At 37.6% G+C, this 21,680-nt stretch overlaps 6 non-coding genes across 6 annotated transcripts; 3 read left to right on the forward strand and 3 right to left on the reverse strand.

The window, feature by feature from the left end:
* Nucleotides 1-2,215: 2,215 nt before the first annotated feature.
* Nucleotides 2,216-2,286, reverse strand: Trnag-gcc (transfer RNA glycine (anticodon GCC)). The gene has a single exon. It is a non-coding gene; the product is annotated as a tRNA-Gly (tRNA).
* A 2,477-nt stretch (nucleotides 2,287-4,763) lies between these two features.
* On the forward strand, nucleotides 4,764-4,834 carry Trnag-gcc (transfer RNA glycine (anticodon GCC)). Its single transcript has one exon. It is a non-coding gene; the product is annotated as a tRNA-Gly (tRNA).
* Nucleotides 4,835-6,421: 1,587 nt separating this feature from the next.
* Trnag-gcc (transfer RNA glycine (anticodon GCC)) lies at nucleotides 6,422-6,492 on the forward strand. The gene has a single exon. It is a non-coding gene; the product is annotated as a tRNA-Gly (tRNA).
* A 2,198-nt stretch (nucleotides 6,493-8,690) lies between these two features.
* On the reverse strand, nucleotides 8,691-8,761 carry Trnag-gcc (transfer RNA glycine (anticodon GCC)). Its single transcript has one exon. It is a non-coding gene; the product is annotated as a tRNA-Gly (tRNA).
* A 4,896-nt stretch (nucleotides 8,762-13,657) lies between these two features.
* Nucleotides 13,658-13,728, reverse strand: Trnag-gcc (transfer RNA glycine (anticodon GCC)). The gene has a single exon. It is a non-coding gene; the product is annotated as a tRNA-Gly (tRNA).
* Nucleotides 13,729-15,318: 1,590 nt separating this feature from the next.
* Nucleotides 15,319-15,389, forward strand: Trnag-gcc (transfer RNA glycine (anticodon GCC)). The gene has a single exon. It is a non-coding gene; the product is annotated as a tRNA-Gly (tRNA).
* The last annotated feature ends 6,291 nt before the right edge of the window (nucleotides 15,390-21,680 follow it).

A 21,680-nucleotide genomic window follows, 5' to 3' on the forward strand; every position in this document is an offset into this window, starting at 1 on the left:
CAGAGTGTACATTCACACCAAACAAAAAAAAAGAAGATGATTACTTCCAACGCGTCATGCATTTAGTCATGCATATTAACCAATGACCTAAATTATGCTAAGTCACTCGTTCTCCTGTCTGGCTCAGGCAACCCATTCCATTCTCTAATAGCACTAGGGAAGAAGGAGTATTTTTTACAAATTTGTCGTTGAAAGATAAAAAATATTTAATTGGGGATAAAATGACCGGAGATGAAGCGACCTGGGATGAAGTGACCAAGGATGAAATGACCGGGGATGAAGTGACCGGGGATGAAGTGACCAGAGATGAAGTGACCTGGAATGAAACGACCGGTCACCAGTCATTCAATACTATGAAGAAAATGTTGGTTTGGCTTGGAACAAGATGGCGTGTGTAACAACGGAAGGAGCCCGAGCTTTGATTGATTTTTAAAATAAATTAAAGAACAATGTCACTACCATAAACTCTTAATGGAAAAATGTGTGCAAAATTGCATTGAATATTAAACATATTATTGACTCAATTATCTCAGTGATCAAACTTATCAGAGCTAGGGTTCTTAACCACTGGCAGTTCCGATAAATACTAGAAGATTTGGAAACAAAACATTCCGATGTTCGGTACCAAAGTAATATCCGCGTGCTTTAGCATGGGCAAGGTATTGAGATGAGTGTGGGATATCAGGAAGAAATTGTGATTGACTTTGTTACTAATATTTCTAATGAAGAGTGGAAGACAGACTTCACGTTTGCCATTAACATTGCAGTAATGGGTTGTTATCACATGAAAAATGTTTTGTTGTAAAATGTTTTCAGAGTTGAAGATAGTTTACTTCCTGGTCCAAACCTCCCACAGGACGACGGGGGATGGGAGCGGGCAGGGTTTGAACCCTTGACCGTCGATAAATCCGAACGACAGTCCAGCGCGTAAACCGCACGACCAGACAGCCATCCATATATGTGCGTGTTAAATCTTTTCAAACCAATCTTTCCCAGTTCTCCAGACATGCAAGTGAAAACAGGTTTTGTCATTTTTCTTTGCTGAAAAGTGAGACTATTTCTAGTAAATTGGTTGAAAAGTACAATACTTTATTTTGGATTCCTTGATTGAGGAATTTGAAAGCAAATTTAATACGTCAAGAACATGGAACCAGCTTTCAATAATCTCAGCTCACCATTTAGCGCAGGGGCTGCTTCTGCTTCAGAGGACATACCTCCAAGCAAATTATGACCCGAAAGAGACGTTCCAGTCAGTTCTTTCAGTTTTATGGGTGTCAAAAGCTGTTTTTCAGCTTAAAAAAATTTGCTACTAAACTTAAGCAAGAAAATTTAATGTAATATAAGTTAGAAGAACAATACCAAAAATTCGTTGGCATTGATTTATTTTTCACTAAACATAGATACTTAAAAGTCCAGTGCTTTTTTTTTTTGTGACGGTTCGCACCGGTACGGCGTACCGTCACCATTTTCAATGTGGGGAAAATTATAACTTTTCTTGTATTTTAACGTTTATTATTAATTTATTAGTAGTTAAAAGTTAGACAATCCATCATTAATTTTTTTTTTATCTAAACGTGACGGACAGACAGACCGACAGACCAACTGCACACAAGCGGCTTTTATCCTGAAGGCGCACTAAACAAAAAAATAAATAAAATCTGATTATTTAAAACTTTTTGAGGGATTTAATTTAGTACCATGTTGTCGCGGCCAATTGAAACAAAAATGTGCGTGACATTTACACACAAAGTGCATTCTTAGCCTTTATAAACAAACATAAATGTTTTCTTTTAATTTTAATAGCTGGTTTACCAGAAAAGACACTACTATTATTTACATTTGTTGTAAACATTTCTTGTACATTTTACATTATATTTAAATAAGTGGTACTGAAAAATTTTTTAGAATTGGTGTAATATTTTTAAAAGCGCTTGCATAATTCATTTTATAAACAGTTTGCTTTTAGAAAGCAAAATGTAACTGTTGCACCTAAACTTTGCAAGCCACAACGCATGCTGAAAAATGTATCATTTCCCTTCTAGCTTTTGAGATCTGAGTGTGATAGACTGACAGACGGGGGCGATCATTAGAGAGAGAAAGAGAGATAGAAAGAGAGAGATAGAGAGAGATAGCAAGAGTGAGAAAGAGAGAGATAGAGAGAGCTGGTACAAACGGTGGCTTTTTCACTTACAGGGGGAGTCAATTAAAAAAAAATTGCATCGACCGGGAATCGAACCCGGGTCACCCGCGTGGCAGGCGAGTATTCTACCACTAGACCACCGATGCTCACTTTTAGAGATAGTCTTAAAGATAATATACATAACTATGTTCTGTTTCATTTGTTTCACACTCGCAGGAGGCATACTTTTTAATTCCCAATTGACCATTTCTATGACAAAGTAAGGCTATAAAAAAGTAACTCTCCAAGCACCACCGAGGCTAAATTCTGAGATTCAGTCTATTGCAACCATAGACATAAATAAATATAGACTGGCCGAAGGAAGTAACTTCATGTAACTTGAAAACATGTATATCTATTGTATTCGGATTTCCGAATTATGAAAAATTGCATGATCTTCATTCTTAGAGATTAAACAAAACTACACTGCCTCCTTATTTACAATATATATAGGTGTGTGGCTGAAATAGATATGAATACTTAACTTTTATACTGCTCATAAATGCTGTATAATAAAGTACACAAAATTGCAAGTCTAAAATTTTCGTTTCATAAAACTCTTAAATCGGATAGTCTAAATTTATTTATGTCTATGATTGCAACATGATCTGGGCCTAGGAAGATGGCCTCTGTTTTTGAGTATAAATATTCCTATTTGTACCAGCTCTCTCTCTCTCTCTCTCTCTCTCTTTCTCTCTCTCTCTTTCTATCTCTCTCTCGTAAACCGTTGGCCAAAGAAACAGATGACCTTAACATCACCTGTCCTAAAGATTGCAAGGTCTGAAAGGGGAACTTTTACTTTACTCCATACGCTTTCGAAGAAGTTCCATGCATTGCAACAGTCAGTGGTGTAGCTAAGGATTTGCCATCCTTTGGGGGCCATGATGGGTATATGGCCTCTTTGAGGGCCCCCGCATTCTGACATTCGACATCATGACATGAGATAATGGCGTAATATTCAATATTTAATGAAAAAATAACATATTTCGATTACTCATTGATTGGGCCCCTGGGGATTTTCAAATTCTTCCCCCCTCCCCCACCCTAGCTACGCCACTGACAACAATTCAACCAGACACGGGTCTGGTTGAATTTTAAAGTTTCCATCGGGCGTACATTAATTAATTATATCTACGCCCTCTTTCACGTCTCTGATTATAGAAATGTTACGGTTAAATACTCCCTATAACATTTGAATATAACTAACGAGGGCAACAAAAACGCCATGCCCCAGGGGAGGCACACTAACAAGTATCACGTGACCAAAAATGTCAAGGTCGCAGAACGTAAACAAAATGTTTTTCTTGATTTTTTTTTTTATTTTTACGCCAACTCTTAAATCACTGGCTACGGTGTTAGTAGAGTCACTACACCTAGAGTCACTACACCTTGAGTCACTAAACCTAGAGTCATTAACCTTAGATTCACTACACCTAGAGTCACTACACCTAGAGTCACTACACCTAGAGTCACTAAACCTAGAATCACTACACCTAGAGTCACTACACCTAGAGTCACTACACCTAGAGTCACTACACCTAGAGTCACTACACCTAGAGTCACTACACCTAGAGTCACTAAACCTAGAGTCACTACACCTAGAGTCACTACACCTAGAGACACTAACCCTAGAGTCACTACACATAGAGTCACTAAACCTAGAATCACTACACCTAGAGTCACTACACCTAGAGTCACTACACCTAGAGTCACTACACCTAGAGTCACTAAACCTAGAGTCACTACACCTAGTCTTAGAGCGAGACCAATCGTTATAGGGGTCCTGAACTCTGACCTGCAACGTCACAACCTTAATTTTGGCTCTTATTCAGGAGCCCTTTTCATGATTATCCTTTTTTTTTTTTTTGCTTCATTTTGGAAGCTTTTCTTTTGTCTTGTAAACATACAGTTAGAAATCGTTGCAGTTTACATCTGTGATGACGTCACCAACAGCACACAACCTAACGATAAAATATACGTTAAAAAAATTATTTATTAAAGAGTGCCTAATTTTCCGGTGCCTAATTTTTTTCTTCTTTTGTTTATGTGATTTTATTGTATGCTTTTTTTTTCAACTAACATTTAAAAAATGTACAAATGACGTTACATAAAAAAAAAATTACATTTTTAAAAATTTAATCAGATAATTTTCTATCTCAATGATGTTGCACACTTTGTGGAGATCTCCCAAAGTCAGAGATAAAATGGCTGCCTGGTGATGTGGTATGCACTCTAAATTTTTTTTTTTGGGGGGGGGGGGACAATAAATTATCTTTATAAAAGATTTCATTTTAGACTCTTAAACAATTCATCATTACCAAATGAAACGCTATTTCGTCATGCCATTTTTTTATTAACAATTTAAAAAAAAAATCTAAATAATAATAAAAATCATCATCATCATCATCATTATTGGCCTCCTTCAGTCGTACGACGACTACGGTTCATCTCAAACACTTTTTCTTGTGGCTGTGGAGCCCTATTTTGGAGAGACACTCCCGTCCATGAATATTGCAGGTTAAGGTAAATGAATACAGCAGTCAACAGTCAATCTTAATGTTAGACTTGTCACGTCTTACTATAAGCATCGGTGGTCTAGTGGTAGAATACTCGCCTGCCACGCGGGTGACCCGGGTTCGATTCCCGGTCGATGCAATTTTTTTTGGGCTACTGAATATGTCATGAAAAAGAAAAAGACGCCCATGTTTTACTTAGATTTCCAACATTAAACTTCGAGACACGAAGAAGAAAGTGATGTTGAGAAATGCAGTGACTATGTAATGGAACGTAAAGGAGAAAAAGAAAGACATTTTTTTTTGGGCTACTGAATTTTTGAATATGTCATGAAAAAGAAAAAGACGCCCATGTTTTACTTAGATTTCCAACATTAAACTAATGACTTCGAGACACGAAGAAGAAAGTGATGTTGAGAAATGCAGTGACTATGTAATGGAACGTAAAGGAGAAAAAGAAAGACATTTAAAAAATACGTACCCCCCCCACCAAGCTTATACGAAGTGTAATGGACCTCATTCACCAATCGTAAACAAACAATATTTAGCCACGTGATAATATTGATAAAACAATGAAAATTACGTATCACGTAACAGTCTTTATGGATTGCGTCATTTGTATAGAAGATATAAAAAACCACGTGGCAAAATGTTGTTTGTTTTCGATTGGTGAATGAGGTCCATTGTATCAATGTGTTTGGATCAGTCATGCAGGCGTATTGAGTTTGTAATAGATCTAGACCAACTACAATAAATCTGGGAGATCAGAAATATTTGCGGTGCCGAAATTACCGGTGCCTAAAATTCTAGTGCCTAGATTCCGGCTGATGAAAGATACGTCACCATTTTGAAAGCAAACATCCGAGCTTTTCTGATAAGAATATTCAGTATTTTAGAGGTAAGGTTAGGTTTGTATAAATGTTGGGCATTTTACAGACACGTGTCTCTTTTGCAAAGCTCCTGAAATGATGGAAACTCACAGGCTGCCCCGCTGGTGATTCTGCTTGGATTCGATGCAAGTCTTTGTTTTTGTTTTTTTCCATTGGCGTTAACCCTTCCTGGTGGCCCCACTGGTGGGCAAATAAGTCTGCAACGGTGTTGCCAGTCACAATGACTTGACACTGGTAGTGGTACCCAGAGCATTGTTACCAGCGTGACTTAATATTGGCTTTTATCGCGTGAGGCCATGATGACAATGTCGATCTCACTGTCAAATATTTGATGACCTCGGTCTAGAGCTTTGTGGTATATCTGAGAATGGACGTAGACAGTGCTTAAGTTAGTACATTTTGATTATATATATATATATATATATGTATATATCTGTGTGTAATGAGTTTGATTATATATTACTACTTTATGAGGAAGTGCTATGAGATGAACCATAGTCGTTCTACGACTGAAGGAGGCCAATGACTTTATGAAGCCGACTTCAAAATAATTTGATAATCGTTACCTTTAGATTTAGGTCCTCTAGAATTCTACCTTGACTCTCTCTCTCTCCTCTATATATTTGGTAAGAAAGACACAATGTCAGGTCGCCCAACAAGGCTTGTAACACATTCTTCCCCCCCACTCTAACCCCGCCCTCTGGTGATTCCCTCATCAGGGACCTGACCAGGTAAAATTCAAAAGGTCAACTAAGATGAAAAAAAAAATTTCAAAGTACAGCATACTTTAAAGTTTAAAGTATACTAAATAAAGATAAGCACAACTTAAAGTAATGTAAGCATCGGTGGTCTAGTGGTAGAATACTCGCCTGCCACGCGGGTGACCCGGGTTCGATTCCCGGTCGATGCAAATTATTTTTGTTTTGTTTTTAAAGATAAAATGGTCTTTGAAAAATCTCGATCCAAGAAGCAAGCAAAGTATACGTTACATTAGAAACAATGGATGCTCAAGAAGAAGTTGTTTTATTTCAAAGTTGTTTATTTTTTTAATATCAATTCAAACTTTATGATAGTCTATTATTTTCATTCAATTAAATTATTCTAATTACTTCCATATTGCAATGAATCATTTCAGTGAGCTATGCTCAATCAAGTTCTTCTATTACCAGTCCGACTCATTATTTTACAACGGCATACTACTTCTTCTCTAGTGCTATTAGAGCATGGAGTGGGTTGCCTGAGTCAGCCAAGAAAATCAATGACTTTGCAGAGTTTATGTCATTGATTACCATGCACGACTAGATTAAACTAGGCATACGCTTAGGATATAATCATCTTTTTTTAAAAGTAACATCTATATTTTATAAGATAAGATAGATAAGATAAGATGGTGCACAAAATGTTCATGTTTTTTTTTAAATTTATTTAACTCTTTACTGAATACGAAAAACAGTTGAGTCGAGTGCGGGAATTTCCGCTGAAGCCTGTGTTAAAACAATCATGTAGTCCTACCGGTAAAAACATTTTTTTTTTAAAGACAATGCCTTCTTTGTAAAGCTGATGACCCGTTGTAAGAGCGATTACTAATGGATGATAGATAATTTTTTTTTATTTTTTTACCCCGCACCAATTAGAATACTGTATATGGTTAGAGATAAAGAGATAGATGATGCTAGTTTTGTTCAGCAATGATTTTCACATAAGACGGTGTGCAAAATGTTACCGATACTCTGTTTTGTCAACAAATATATGCGGGAATTTCCACTACCTGTGTTTAAGATATTGATCTCCAGAAGAAATTTAATTTTAAGATTATTATATTTTACTTTCTTCTTATCTCTTAATCCTGTGTACTTCCAGGGGAGCATAGGGCCGCAACCACACCTCTCCAACGAACTAGGTTCTGAGCAGCTTTCTTCATATGCTCCCATGTCATTCCAGTACCCTCAGCTTCACTGATGACTGACCTCTTCCATGTTTGCTTAGGTCTGCCCACTTTCCTCTTTCCTTGTGGGTTCCAGTCAAGTGCCTGTCTTGCAACATTGGTAGCTGGTTTTCGCGGGGTGTGTCCTATCCAGCTCCATTTTCGTTTTGTGGTGTCTTGGTCTATGGGCTTTTGTCTAGTTCTCTTCCACACAAATCGATAGTAGTTATCTTTTCTGGCCACCTAATTCCTAATATTTTATTTTACTTTACTTTGAAAAATTATAATGGAAGAACCAAGAGTGTTCCCTTTTTTTTAAAAAAGTTGATCTGAGATTTGGAAGTGAGAGAAAGAAAGTGTCGAAAATGTGTACCAGACAGACAGACAGACAGACAGACAGACAGACAGAGTGAGTTGAAATAAGCCTTGTAATAAAAATGAAGGCAAGCACCTAACATTAACACCGCCGCACCATAACCCTAGCCTCGATGACGAAAAATGATAACATCACAGCAACCTTCTTTACCATGGCTCTGGTATATAACATAGCGTTTCCGTAGTGATTATCAGCTATCAGGAAAAAAAAAAAGACAAATTAGTTTGTACTTTGTGTACACTCTGGCTGGCAAGAAGGAAGAACTCCCCAATACTAAGAAGAGACGAAAGCTGAGCTGATTTTGGTCCTATTGTGAGACATGACTTCAAGGTACAGTGGTGGGAGCACGAAGAAAGGGTCGCCCAAAGAAAAGCTGGATGGATACCATAAAAAAATGCACAGGCCTCTGTCTTGGTATCTTGCTTAGAACAGCTGATGATCGGGAACAGTGTGTGTGTGTGTGGGGGGGGTGGATTAGTCCTACTGTCACACCACCCATAAAAGCATGAAACAGCAGTAAACAAAAACAATTGGTGAAAATATTTCTAATCGCACAGATTTATTGTTGTTAGTCTAGTGCTATTACAAAGTCTGACTGATCCAAACTAATTGATACAACTACAATTTGTATAAGCTTTTAATGTTTTTCTTGTTATCCTTTACGTTCCATAATATCGTCGCAACATTTCTCAACATCGCTTTTCTTCTTCGTGTCTCGTACTAACAAGTGTTCCTTTTGATCTTAAAAATAAAAATATCATTCATTTTATGTGGATGTCTTTTTTTAATGACATACATACAAAAAAATTGCATCGACCGGGAATCGAACCCGGGTCACCCGCGTGGCAGGCGAGTATTCTACCACTAGACCACCGATGCTTATGAACGTCTAGTGAAATTTTACATTATGTCTGACTGTTGACTGCTGTATTCATTTCAATTATTTTAAAACTATTTGCATGTATGTATACCTTTGCATGGCGTTTGACTTCCCTTCATGTTATAGAGAGAGAGAGAGAGAGAGACAGGTAGCCTCCAGCTATCTAAATCTATACCTCTTTTGTCAGCCTAAGCTATAGTTCAATATACAAAAACAATAAACATATGTATTACAAGTTTATTGCTCGAGGATATTTTAAATCACGCAACAAATAGCAACTATTAAATGGAGGCAGCGGAGGTTTGTTAAGCAAGACTTTCTGTTATAACTCAGGCATCAGATCTCTTTCAGTCGTAGAGTGACTATGGTTCATTTCGAACACTTTTTTTTTTCATGTGACTGTTGAGCCCTATTTTAGAGAGACACTCCCGTCCACATACATCGCAGGTTAAGGTGGCTTTCTCTTTGGTGGTAGAGCTGGCAATTTTCCGCATGGCAAACTTTCTTCCAGTTCTGTAGCTCATGTTTTTTTTTTTTTACTGTCCATAGATTTCTTGTCGCCGTATCTCTAATGCGGTTTTAACTATGTGTGTGTGTAATTTCCCTATACCCAAGGTGGACAACGGCTTTGTCTGCATTAGATGTGGAAAAATATGTAGGTCGCAAATGGGTTTTGAAACACTGCATTGATCTTTAATCTTCGAAATCGAGGACATTGCCGCACTTTTCCTGATGTATAATTTTTTTAAAGAAATAATTTTATAATTATTTTTGGAAACTATTGATTCTCACTTCAAAATTCTTTTCAAATAGATATTTTATCCATACCTCAGTATTAGAAATACCGGATGCAACAAAAAAAGTTGTATTTCCGGTGTTAGTCTATTATATTCTGTTCATTGAAGTAAAAGAAGAATTCAACTCAAGTTTTGTTTCATGGATGTGGCACTTCAATGTTTTTGTTTTTTGTAACTGCACTTTTCCTCGATACGACAACGTGCCAGATTGGATTAGCTCTATAGTCAGATCTAAATCTGGCTATAACCTTTTTTTTTTTTTTCAGCTCCACTTTTGCAGCGTGTAACGGTTTAGAACTAGCAGACGCAAAGACGGTATTCACCACTGTCGTGGTGCTCAGCCCCTTTTGGTATTGGGGCCTTACAAGTTTCCCAAATATTTGTCATGGCCGGCTTTACAGAAAAATAAATCCCCGCGTCTTCGTGTTATAAATTGTTCTTATTATTTGTGATTATTGAACTAGTGGAATGGAGATTGAAAATATTTCTACATCTCTAACAAGACTAAAATAAGAATTTTTAATGTCAAGGCGGTCTTACTGTATGGTTCAACTCAAGAAAACATTAAGAAACTGGAACAGACACAAAATAGAGCAGTGAGATTCATAACAAATGAATATTCACATTTAACCAGAGTAACACCTTTAGTAAAATCACTAAATTTAGAAAGCCTTCAGGACAGAAGACTCAAAAGTAAAGTAGCAATTATACATAAAACACTGAACCATAATCTTCAAATACAGAAACAAAATTTAATAAAATACTCTGACACAAAGATAAAGGCACATTCCTCGTCCCAGATGCTAGGACAAATTTGTACAAATACTCCTTCTTCCCTAGTGCTATTAGAGCATGGATTGGGTTGCCTGAGCTAGACAGGAAAACCAGTGAGTTGGTAGAATTTAAGTTATTGGTTAATATGGATGACTGAATGCATAATGCGTAGGACGTAATCATCTTCTTTTTTGAAGTAATGTCTGTATAATATAAGATAAGATAAGGTTCTGAAACACGGAGAACAACTGAATCAACAACAAAAGAAGCACAGACCTTCATCAATAGATGCCTGAGAACTATGTCGTTGAGATGTTCAAAAAGGCTCGAGATAAATCCCTTTTATGAGCCTTTGATCCGGGAAAGAATTTTATCCCTTGGCCAGGATGAAGGATTGGCTCTTCACCGACCCCTCTGTCCGGAGGCCTAGCCGACAAGGGTAGGCTTCATATTCCTATAATTTACCATTATGTACACTCGCGTAGCCCACTGGACGCCCTGCTTGCTTTCGTTTTTTAACGTTTCCTCTTCCCCGAGCGGACGTTTCTTCGGAGGCGCCTCGCTGAGGCGACGGGAGCTTCTCCTCCATGACACATATCTTAAACTACACTGGTATGACAAAATAGAAAAGACTAAACTGTGGAGATGGGTAGACAGATAAGGCGACATCGGAACGAGACAGCTGGAGGTCATTTACAAAGGCCGCGAGATAAACATTTGAGACCAAAAGAAAATTCGCTGTTAAGGAGAGACGTAGACGGCGAAAAGAAAATCTAAATCGATCACAGGCGGTTATGGTTATGCCTGCGCTAGATGTGGCAAAATATGTAGTTCGCAGCTGGAGCTGCGTAGCCATGGGAAGTACTGCATTCCGCATTAATCTTCGGACTAGAAGACAAGCCTTATTATTATTATTATTATTATTATTGTAAATATATTTGTTTTTCCTTCTTTTGCATCTGTAAGTTTTGCGGCCCCCGAAAGGGGAAAAGACGCTATTAGTTTTGTGTGGCCTGTCTGCCCGTTTGTTCGTCTGTTCGTCCGTCCGTCCGTCCCATTTAGATCTTAGAAACTAGAAGAGAAAATGAAAATCGGACATCATGATATTTTAGATCATTCAAAGTTCTGATGCAACGGCTACTTTTTTTCTTTTCCGAAACTGAACCATCTAATTTTTAAAATTATATAGGGAAGCAGATTTTTAAAAAAATTACACCCCTTTACAATGAAAAACTTCAGGGGAGATGATTTTTCTAAAAGGTCATTGACTTCTTCATTGATAACTCAAGCTTCATTCATATATTCGCGCATTGGTACACAAAATTTGCATTTAAGGTCACAATGGTAAAAGTGTTAATGGATCATTATAAAATACATTTTCCATTTATTAACTAACTCATTGAATGGAATACTGATTCAAATGTTGTTTAAAAAAAATAATTTTAATACGAACTTCGTTTTAGTTATATGATTAAAAAATAATGAACTACTTTCATAGCGCGCAGTATTGACATATCCTCATTATACTTGACAGTCTGAATAAGACTAAATAGAGCCCAGATCTAGATATATTTATGATATATATATATATATATATTATAAATGTGTTGATAATTTGAAAATTAATTATTAAGGAAATAACTTATCTTCGGACAGCTTAAGGGTGCAGATTTATTTATTATGTAAACAATAGTACCACATTAAGAAATGAATCGGATACGAACAGCATAGAACACCATTACCCGGTAACAAAAGGCTTACTATTCATGATCATAACATTGGCCTAGGTCTAGTAATTTTAAGATTAAACGTGTAGATTCATAAGAGTTCTAGTCTAGATATAGTAGATTCTATATCAGGATTCTATATCTAGTTCTAGATCTAGATATAGACTTAGTACGCTAAATGAATATATGGAGATGCTGTGGCTGAGGGGTATAGCACTTGGAACCGGAAGTTCCGTGTTCGAAACCTGGTGAAGACTCAAGGTGGACCACTTCGGGGGTCGATTTTGAGTTTGTGTCAAACTGTCTTGTAGCCTTGTATTTTTTTTTTTATCTTGTTATGTTGCACACTTTCTGAAGCTTTCCCTAGGTCAGTGCTAAATGGCTGCCTGGTCATGTCTAAACTGTTGCCTCGATGCCCCCGCCTCCTCGGATTAAACAAGGTCACTAGGAAAATCTTCAATTCTGAAGGAACATCCAAAATTGTATAACCAAAATATAATAAAAAGAATCAGGTATTAATAGTTAAGTGAATTTCAATGATTACAAAGAAGGCCGTTATGTACATTGAATTTACGAAAACCACTCTGCTTGCTAAGATATTTGGTGTTTTGGGGTGCTAAAATTGTCTTTTCTAAAAGATTTTATTGTAAAATATTAAACACTGCATCCTCACCTCTACTTCGTCATGTTATTATTTTTATTAACAAAATGTTTTAAAATCTAAATAATAATAATTATTATTATATATACTCGCCACAAGAGGTTCTCGAGTCTACTGAACATCTGCTGTATTGGGATAGGTCTATTCTGACAGAGAAAACGGTAGATTTCAATCGCCCGGATCTTCTGTTCGTTGATAAAAAAAGAAAAAAACGCTACCATTATCAACATTGCCGTACCACTGTCTCATAATTTAAGAAAAACTGAGATAGAGAAACAAAGAAAATATGGGAACCTAGGCTTGGAGATTAAGCGTCTATGGAAATTGTCCAAAATAACAATATATCCCATTGTTATATCAACCGAGGGGATAATAACAACTGATCTCACAGACACCTTCAAGGCCCTTGGCATTCCTAGGAACATTTTTTGTCTATCAGAGGGCGGTACTGCTGAAGACCTGCCACATCACCAGAAAATGTCTCGGTGGAAACTGATAAAGGGACTACGATGAAGTTTGTTTCCCTTTGTCGAAACTCGACCCTGGCAGTGCCAGAGAATGAATACTCGTTCTTTTATAATAATAATAATAATAATAATAATAATATATTCGTACGTTTCTAACATAACATTATATTTATGCATGACTAAATGCATGACGCGTAGGACGTATTCATCTTCTTTTTTGAAGTAACGTCTGTATTAAATAAGATAAGATAACATAATAATGATAATAATCAGAGGGCAGTACTGTTGCAGATCCGCCACATCATCAGAAAGTTCCACTTCTTAGGGGACTAGGATAAATTGTGTTGCTCTCTAAAGAAGCTCCACCAGGAAATTAAAATTATAGTCCCGTTTTGGTGTTAAAAATTGGCGAACAAGTAACTTTTTTAGAGAAAAAAAACATCAATACTGTTTTGTTAAAAGATAGATATGCATCGACCGGGAATCGAACCCGGGTCACCCGCGTGGCAGGCGAGTATTCTACCACTAGACCACCGATGCTTACAGGAAGTTAAGATTTTGACTTATTTTGTCACCTGTGGTGTTTCAGTTTCAACTCGCCCCTAAATATTGTCAAAATCTTAATTATTAGGAGGTCCAAACATCATGTTACCTGTTGACATCTTAATACACCTCAAGGCTTCCCATATTTTATTGTAACCGAAGTGTTTCTGAAGTACTTGACCTACTTGACATTTTCTTTTCCACAGACGTAATTTTAATATTGTATTAGGTCTTTTTTTTTTCGTATTTAGTAAATACATATATTATCTGCCATCAACAAGAAAAGCATATTTGAAGCGTTTGGAACCAAACATCAAAATAATTGGACAGAAAAATGAAATGGCCAAAGTGACCGTACCGAGTTATCTTGGCAATACACTTTCCCGCAACGGAAATATAATGAAATGGACTTGTGTTGTCAGGTCAAAGATATAATTGTGCAAAATTTCAACTTGATCCGGTGATTAGGTGTGGGAGAAATAACGTGCACAAACTTTTTACCAGATAGACAGACGGGCAGACAGAGTGAGTTGATATTAGCTTTATAACAAGAAAAAAAAACTTTTGAATAAATATTATATTAAGTGTAATTGTATCATTTAGTTTGGATCAGTCATGTAATTATTTTAGCAATAGACTATTTACATAATAATTCTGTGCGATTAGAAATATTTTACTTATTGTTTTTTTTTTTAGCTTTCTCAATGCGCTATGATCCTATAGTTTGTCGGGGAAAAAAGGGCGGGGAAGAAGTGGGTATCTTGTTAATGTTTACAATTACATAAAAAGTCCTCAAGGGGACTAAGTCAACTTATACCACCACATCTGTCAAGTACGATTTCTTTCCCTTATTCAAGATACCAAACAAAATAATTAAATTATCAATAGTTAATTAGCTAATTGGTTATCTTTTTAAATAGATTCTTGTGTTGTCAAGTAAAAGAAAAAATTCTGCAAAATTTCAGCTTAAATCTGAGACTGGGTGTGGGAGAAATAACGTGTGCAAACTTTTACGAGACAGAGTGACTTGCATGATATAATGATATAAGCTTTGTAAAAATTGATTTGGCACCCACTATTTTCAACTAGTAACTCTAATAACGCTTCAATGTGTGAAATGATAAAACCTATCAGCTTAGGAGTTCATTTCAACGTAGAAGTAAAAATTGCAGTCCCCTTCGAGTAGTTACGTTTTCTTCTAATCCAGCGGTTCTCAACCTTTTAAGCTCGGCGACCTCTTTTTACTACCCCCAGTCTGCCGCGACCCCCCGCCATAACATACACAGCTATAGAAGAATACACTAAATACAATCCATATTTTCGATGGTCTTAGGCGACTCCTGACAAATCGTCAATCGGCCCCATCAAAGGGTCGCGACCCACAGGTTGAGAACCCCTGTTCTAATCCATTGAGATCACCATGACGGTGATAGCTGAAGGCTAGTTCTCGGACTCGTCTAAAGACAGATAGATTTGAACCTTTAGAAAGGTCAACACGTTCAGGTCACAATTAAATAAAAGACCTAAAACACTACGGATAAATGCGTTTTAAAGTTTAAAAAAAAATATTAAAGCTTAAAAATTTGAGCATCGGTGGTCTAGTGGTAGAATACTCGCCTGCCACGCGGGTGACCCGGGTTCGATTCCCGGTCGATGCAAATTTTTTTTGTATCAGGATCAAATAAGAAAGTTGTATTATAAAATAAATGATAAAACTTATCGACGTTTCTTTTTTGTTTTAAGTAAAAAATGTCACATGTTCGATAAATTATAGTTTGATCATTAATAAGACAACTTAGTTTTTAAAATTGAGTGGCACCTGAATTAAGAAGATATTTTACATAATCCCGCATGTAGTTAACATTTTAATAATGTGGATCAGTCGAGGGTAGAGATAGTGTCTGCAAAGGGGAGGTGTGTGGGATTTATTTTGTTAAGATGGTAATTTAACACAAGTGTGTATTCAGTTTTTAGTTGGAAGATTTTAGATTGCTCTTTGCGAGAGAGGAAGTTAATATTGTCCAGTTTTTTGACATGGTCTTTGTACATGGCTCTGCCTGCGTTTTCTGATGCCCGTTGGTTGAGCCACTCCTCTTTGTGATTGTTGACTAACATTGACCTCAGGGTGAGGTAGCTAACAGGTAACAGGTCTATCTGTTGTTGTTTTTTTTAATGGAAAGGATTTTTTTTTCTGGAGGCTTGAATATGAGATTGACCCTTTACAAAACAATTAGATAATCATTATATGACATCAGTTAGGGTTATCATAGATCAGTTTGGGCAGGTTCACATCTAACTTCACCTTCACTTACACCTATCCCTTGGTCTGCTGGACCATTGCGGCACCACACACGATCGGTCAACATTCTTTCTCCATTCTTCTCTGTCATTTGCATTTGATAGAATATCATTCTGATATTCTTTCTGAAAATATTGAATCCGTTCTTTTTACTTACCTGGGTGGACCACTTCAGGGGCCAATTTTGAGTTTGTGTTTCCACACAAACTGTCTTTGTAACCTTGTTTAAAAAAATCTAGGTTTGAATATTCAATAAGAGACTCGAACAAACCCAGTTAGGAACAGTCTAGAGCAGCGGTTCTCAACCTTTTATGCTCGGCGACCCCTTTTTACAATCCACCACTCTTCCGCGACCCCCCCCCCCACACACACATACAGCAATAGAAGAATAGAAGAGTAGACAATTTTGGATGGTCTTAGGCGACCCCTGGCAAATCGTCATTCGACCCCCAAGGGGACCGCGAACCACAGGTTAAGAACCCCTGGTCTAGAGGGTCTTCTTAAGGTCCGACATTTACGCTGAAGGCACATTACATGTATGGTGGACGGACATACAACCAAAAGATGTACTTTTGGGTGAGCTGAAAGGTGGTCGACTTAAACAGAGATGCCAACTTGCTTTAACTGGCTTAGTAGAGAACACTTGGTGGCAGACTGCTTTAAAACGAGACATCTGGAGATCTTTTACAAGGGCCGCAGGATACACACAAAATGAAAATCCACATCCGAGGACAGGCGTAGACGGCGAAAAGAAAATCTAAATCGTGCACAGGCGGACAATAGTTATGTCTGAGCTGTGTGTACAAAATAAGTAGGTCGAAGCTGGTGCTGCGTATCCACGGGAAATACTGCATTCCTCATTAATCTTCGGACTCGACGACAAGCCTTATTAATAATTTACAATAACTTTTTAATTATAACGAACAAGCCAACGAGGAAGGCAGAAGCAATATACATGTGATCACACACACAGTTGTGGAATAAATAGAGCTAATTTGCAGACGACTTTTGGTGTCAGACGTTAGGACTGAAATGTCCCATTGTAAGTTGTAGAAGATTCAGTACTCATTAAATAGTTCCAGTTTGTTTAAACGCGCACACGCCAATAAACAAACAGCACACAAAGCATCAGCTTAGAAACATTCTGATGTGAAACAATGGCAGATCGTTGATATCAAAGTCTTCGAATGTTTGCCACTTATCATTATCCTGTTTCATTATCAGTTTGTTTCATATGCTAGTTTCATAAATGACTACATTTTAATAAGATGTGGGGGGGGGGCAATGATTTCATAGCAATTAAAAATAAAATATAATAATAACTGCAAGTCTCTTTCTGGCCAATTAGAATGAAGAACAGAACCATGGACTGAAAATTGAAAAATAATATTGAATACGATTCTTACAGTATTAACACAAAGACAGAAGATATACATCTTTGAAATAATATTCATAATTTACTTGTGTAAACTGGAAAAATTTTAAAAGCTAAAAAAAAAAACAGCACATAAAATGAGAATAAACACTGACATTGATTTACTCTTGTTAAAACGCTGCAAACGTTGGATTTAAGAAAACAAATTAAAGACTTAGATAAGACGTAGCAAATAATTACTGTTGGACTAGACAGTCTTATGAAATTGAACATGCAATTTTGTCTTCTGTGATATTCAACAATTATATATATATATATATAAAACGGCTTGAAAATTTGAGCTAGATCATTATATCACACAATGTTTTAAAAGATTATTTCTAGACACTGCATTGGAAGCACTAAATATGACTTGCTTGGTGGTCCACAAACAGTGCACTACATTCAACTTTGAAATACAATCAAGTAAACTCATGCCTGTCAAATATTAGCCTACAACGTGATTTACTCTGACCACTACGGTCTCTACGTCTAATCAGTGATTGATTTACCTATAGAAAACATATAGGACCCCCCTCCCCCCACTTGTTTGGGGGCCCCCCCTAATATGGTTCCAGGGATATTTTCAATCATTTTAAAGAAAGTGCAAAGAAAAAATGGCCTTATTTTGATTACAAGATGCCCCCATATCTCAAACAGCTTAGGGCCTTACTAAGCCCCAAACCCGGCATCCAATGTAGGCATATCATTGAGCGAACCTTTTTGGATATAAAAGAATAAAAACAACAACAATATTGACAGTGATGTGAGAGACACACATGAGGAGTCGAGTACTAATTAAAGATGAAAAGGGGAGAAACACGTTGAATATTGACACCACGATACACCCGGCCATTTATAGTGTCTAATTATAGCTCATCTAATCTTACGCAATACAAAGCGTTCCTTCAAGAGAGAAGTAAATTAGTGACTCGGCTAAGTCATTCGACTTCCTGGCTGATTCAGGAAACCCGTTCAATACTCTAATGCCACCAAGGAAAAAGGAGCACTTGTACGAATTCGTCCTAACATATGGAATAAGAACTTGTCTAACTTTTGTTTCCTAACTTATGATGCAATTAGGTAGGTTATTTTTGTAAATAAGAAACAGTATCGGACATAAGATTTCTCCTGAGGTAGACCTGAATTTACTGCTTTTGGTGTTGATTGTAAACCATTTATTATTACAGTTTGTTCTCTATCTATCAAGAAATCTTGTATCTATTGGTGGGCCAGCACTGAAAAATATCTAAGTTGGAAAAGCAAGCAATGATGGTGAACTTGACCACACATAATGTAACAGGTACAAGCAATGATGGTGAACTTGACCACATAATGGAACAGGTATTTGATAGAGCAGGAAGAAACGAAGGGAAATATAAACACATATTTATTTGATCTCATTTGAAGGCTTTCAATATAATCTAAACAATCCAAGTCCAATGTTTTTATTATTTGAAAATATTGATTAGACAAAATGAATGCCACAATTGACAATCTTACAGACTGTACTGTCAACTTCAACGCCTGCCAACGTTCTGACGCCAGTTTGACGACTTCAAATGTTTCAGACCTCTTTATTTCAATGCTTCGTCTGTGCGTGTTGATTCCTGTCCACTCTGCAGCTTCACTGACCGGAGTGGTCACCAATGTGCTCAATATGATAGTACAACACGGTCTTGGACTTAGGTCCAGTATGGGCATAGGAGTCTTCATGCTGTCTCTGACTGACTTCTTGCTCACATTTCTGGCTCTAGCTATCAACACGTCTGACCTCATCTTTAGTCTTTTACCCGAAACCACACTGATGACCATCTTGCGCTATGGATTATTCGTCATCGAATGGATACGATATCCAGGTTTCTTCATATCCAGCTGGATAACAGTTATTTTGTCCCTAGAGAAGTGCTTCGCCGTAGTAAGACCGCACGAAGTTAAACTAATGTTCACAAGAGACAAGACACTCTACGCGATTACTTTTATTTGTCTGGTTTTTGTACTTCCTGTTTTACCAGTTCTAAGTTTCCAGACGTTGGAGTGGCAAGTCGAACGCATTGTGTTAACCAATGGCTCCATCGCAGACTCGAGAACATTGGGTATCGAATACAATGATGCTGGTTTTGAGTACGAAAGCAGCATCGATCTTATCTTCGGCATCGTACTTTCTGTTAGTTCTAACGCGATACTCATCACTAGCACATTCACTACCATGTATTTTTTAAAAGTCTCGTCGCGAATTCGACAGAGGTCAGTTGTTCTGTCGTCAGACTCGATTACATCACGCACGAGAAAAACGAAAAGACTCCCTTCATCTTGCCTAACAGCAAACGAGACCAGAATGGTCAACGTTGTTCTTAGCCTGTCCCTTGTTCTCATTACCTGCAACATACCAAGATACCTCAATGTACTTCTACTCTATGCGTTTCCCTATGTTTTCCACTCAAATTTGAAACTTGTCACATTTGTATGGGTCGTGAATGATCTTATCGTCTCGTTAAATTGCTCCAGTCATTTTCTCGTCTATTGGCTACTGAACAGAAAGTTTAGAGATCGCTGTAGGCTTCTATTGAAATGTAAGTACTCAAGAAACAAGACCCCAGAAAATAATTGAATGTCTTAAAATTCCGAACACTTGAAATGTATTTCATAATGATTTTTTTTGGTAAAAGTTTTCTAATACAATCAATGCATTGTGATTGAGGGCTAAGACATAGTCTAGTTATTGGCGTCGGAGGAAAACCTCCCGTCGCCTCAGCGTGGAGATTTTCACCCGGGGAAGTGGAAAGGCTAAGAAGGAGACCAAATAGGGCCTCCAGTGGGCTACCACAGATATGCTCTAGCGAGTATATTTGCACGAGTTGAGGACGCGATAAAGGCTCCAGCGGGCTCCTTACGGGCAGTGATGCCACCTCCCCAACGGAACGCAATGGTACATTATAGAAATATGAAATGTCCCCTCGTGGGCTCGGCCTCCGGCCTCGAATTAGATAAGGGACCCATTGTAATGGTTTAAGGTACCCATGAACGAATGAATCTTATAAAATGATCATCTTGTTGATGGGGGCCTTCACACAGTGAAGAGCCACTCTATTATCCTGGCCACGGGATAATATCTTTTCCCGGGTCAAAGGTTCATAAATGGGATTCATTTATCTCTAACCTAACTGGCATCACTGTGAGAGATTGGCGTTGGCGTAGCAAAGGTAGGCCTTATTATTGTTACATAACGTGATACCTAACGTAGGTACTGGCAATACGGTATTTCTAAGCCAAGATGGGCACGTTTAGCTCTTTCAAGGTCATTGGTGTCATATAGATCGGATGGACGTCTGGATCTGAGGTGTGCGCGCAATATTGTCGTTCGGACTTCTCGATGTTCCCGAGTTCATATATGCTGCCCGTTGCCATCCCCCGCCGCCCTACTGGAGGTTTGGACTAGGAAGTAAATTTATCTTCAACTCCAAAACATGTAATACATACAGGCATACAGATGCCGGTGAGGCTTCCACGAAATATTTAGTAACAAGTGCTTGTTTATGAAAACTGGTTTGGTTTCCGATTCTGACGGTGATAAGGGACTCTCCCCTCCCCTTTTAGGATCGAGGCATGGGGCAGTTGCCCCACTCGCCACCCCGTAATGCCGCCTCTGCCTTTAACTGTTGTTCTTTTACTGGAAAGACGCATCATTGCTAAAACAACAACACAAAAATCGTTGAGTTCAATGAAGCCGACACTCTGCGGCCTAAATGCTGTGGTCAAAAATTTTCAGGGGGGGGGGGGCTGATAGCACAACGTAATGGGCGTGATGTGGCCCGCCGGCCGTAGTTTTGACGAAAGGTCACTCTTTATAGATAATTAACACTATGAAGGCTGTAACTGTATATCTGCTAGCTCTGGATACTTCTGCGAACTCGATTTCTCCTACATGGATACCGAATTTCGTTTACTCAAAACTGCTGGAAATGTGATTGAAATTATTACAAGAAAAACATTGAAAAAAAAAAAAAAACTTTTTTTTAAACAAAGCTTATATTAAGTGTATAATAGATCTAAACTCAACTAACAATAATAAACCTGTGTGATTGGAAATATTTTAACCCACTTTTTTTTTTGGTTTAGCGCAATTTCATGCTTTTTTCTTTCTCAATACACTATGATCCTAAACTTGTCTGGACAAGTTGGAAATGGTGTGGGGGGGGGGGGGGAAAGATCATGATCGTTTTATAAAAACCTATT

The sequence above is a fragment of the Biomphalaria glabrata genome, chromosome 9 (genome assembly GCF_947242115.1).
Source record: "Biomphalaria glabrata chromosome 9, xgBioGlab47.1, whole genome shotgun sequence".
Lineage (NCBI taxonomy): Eukaryota > Metazoa > Mollusca > Gastropoda > Planorbidae > Biomphalaria > Biomphalaria glabrata.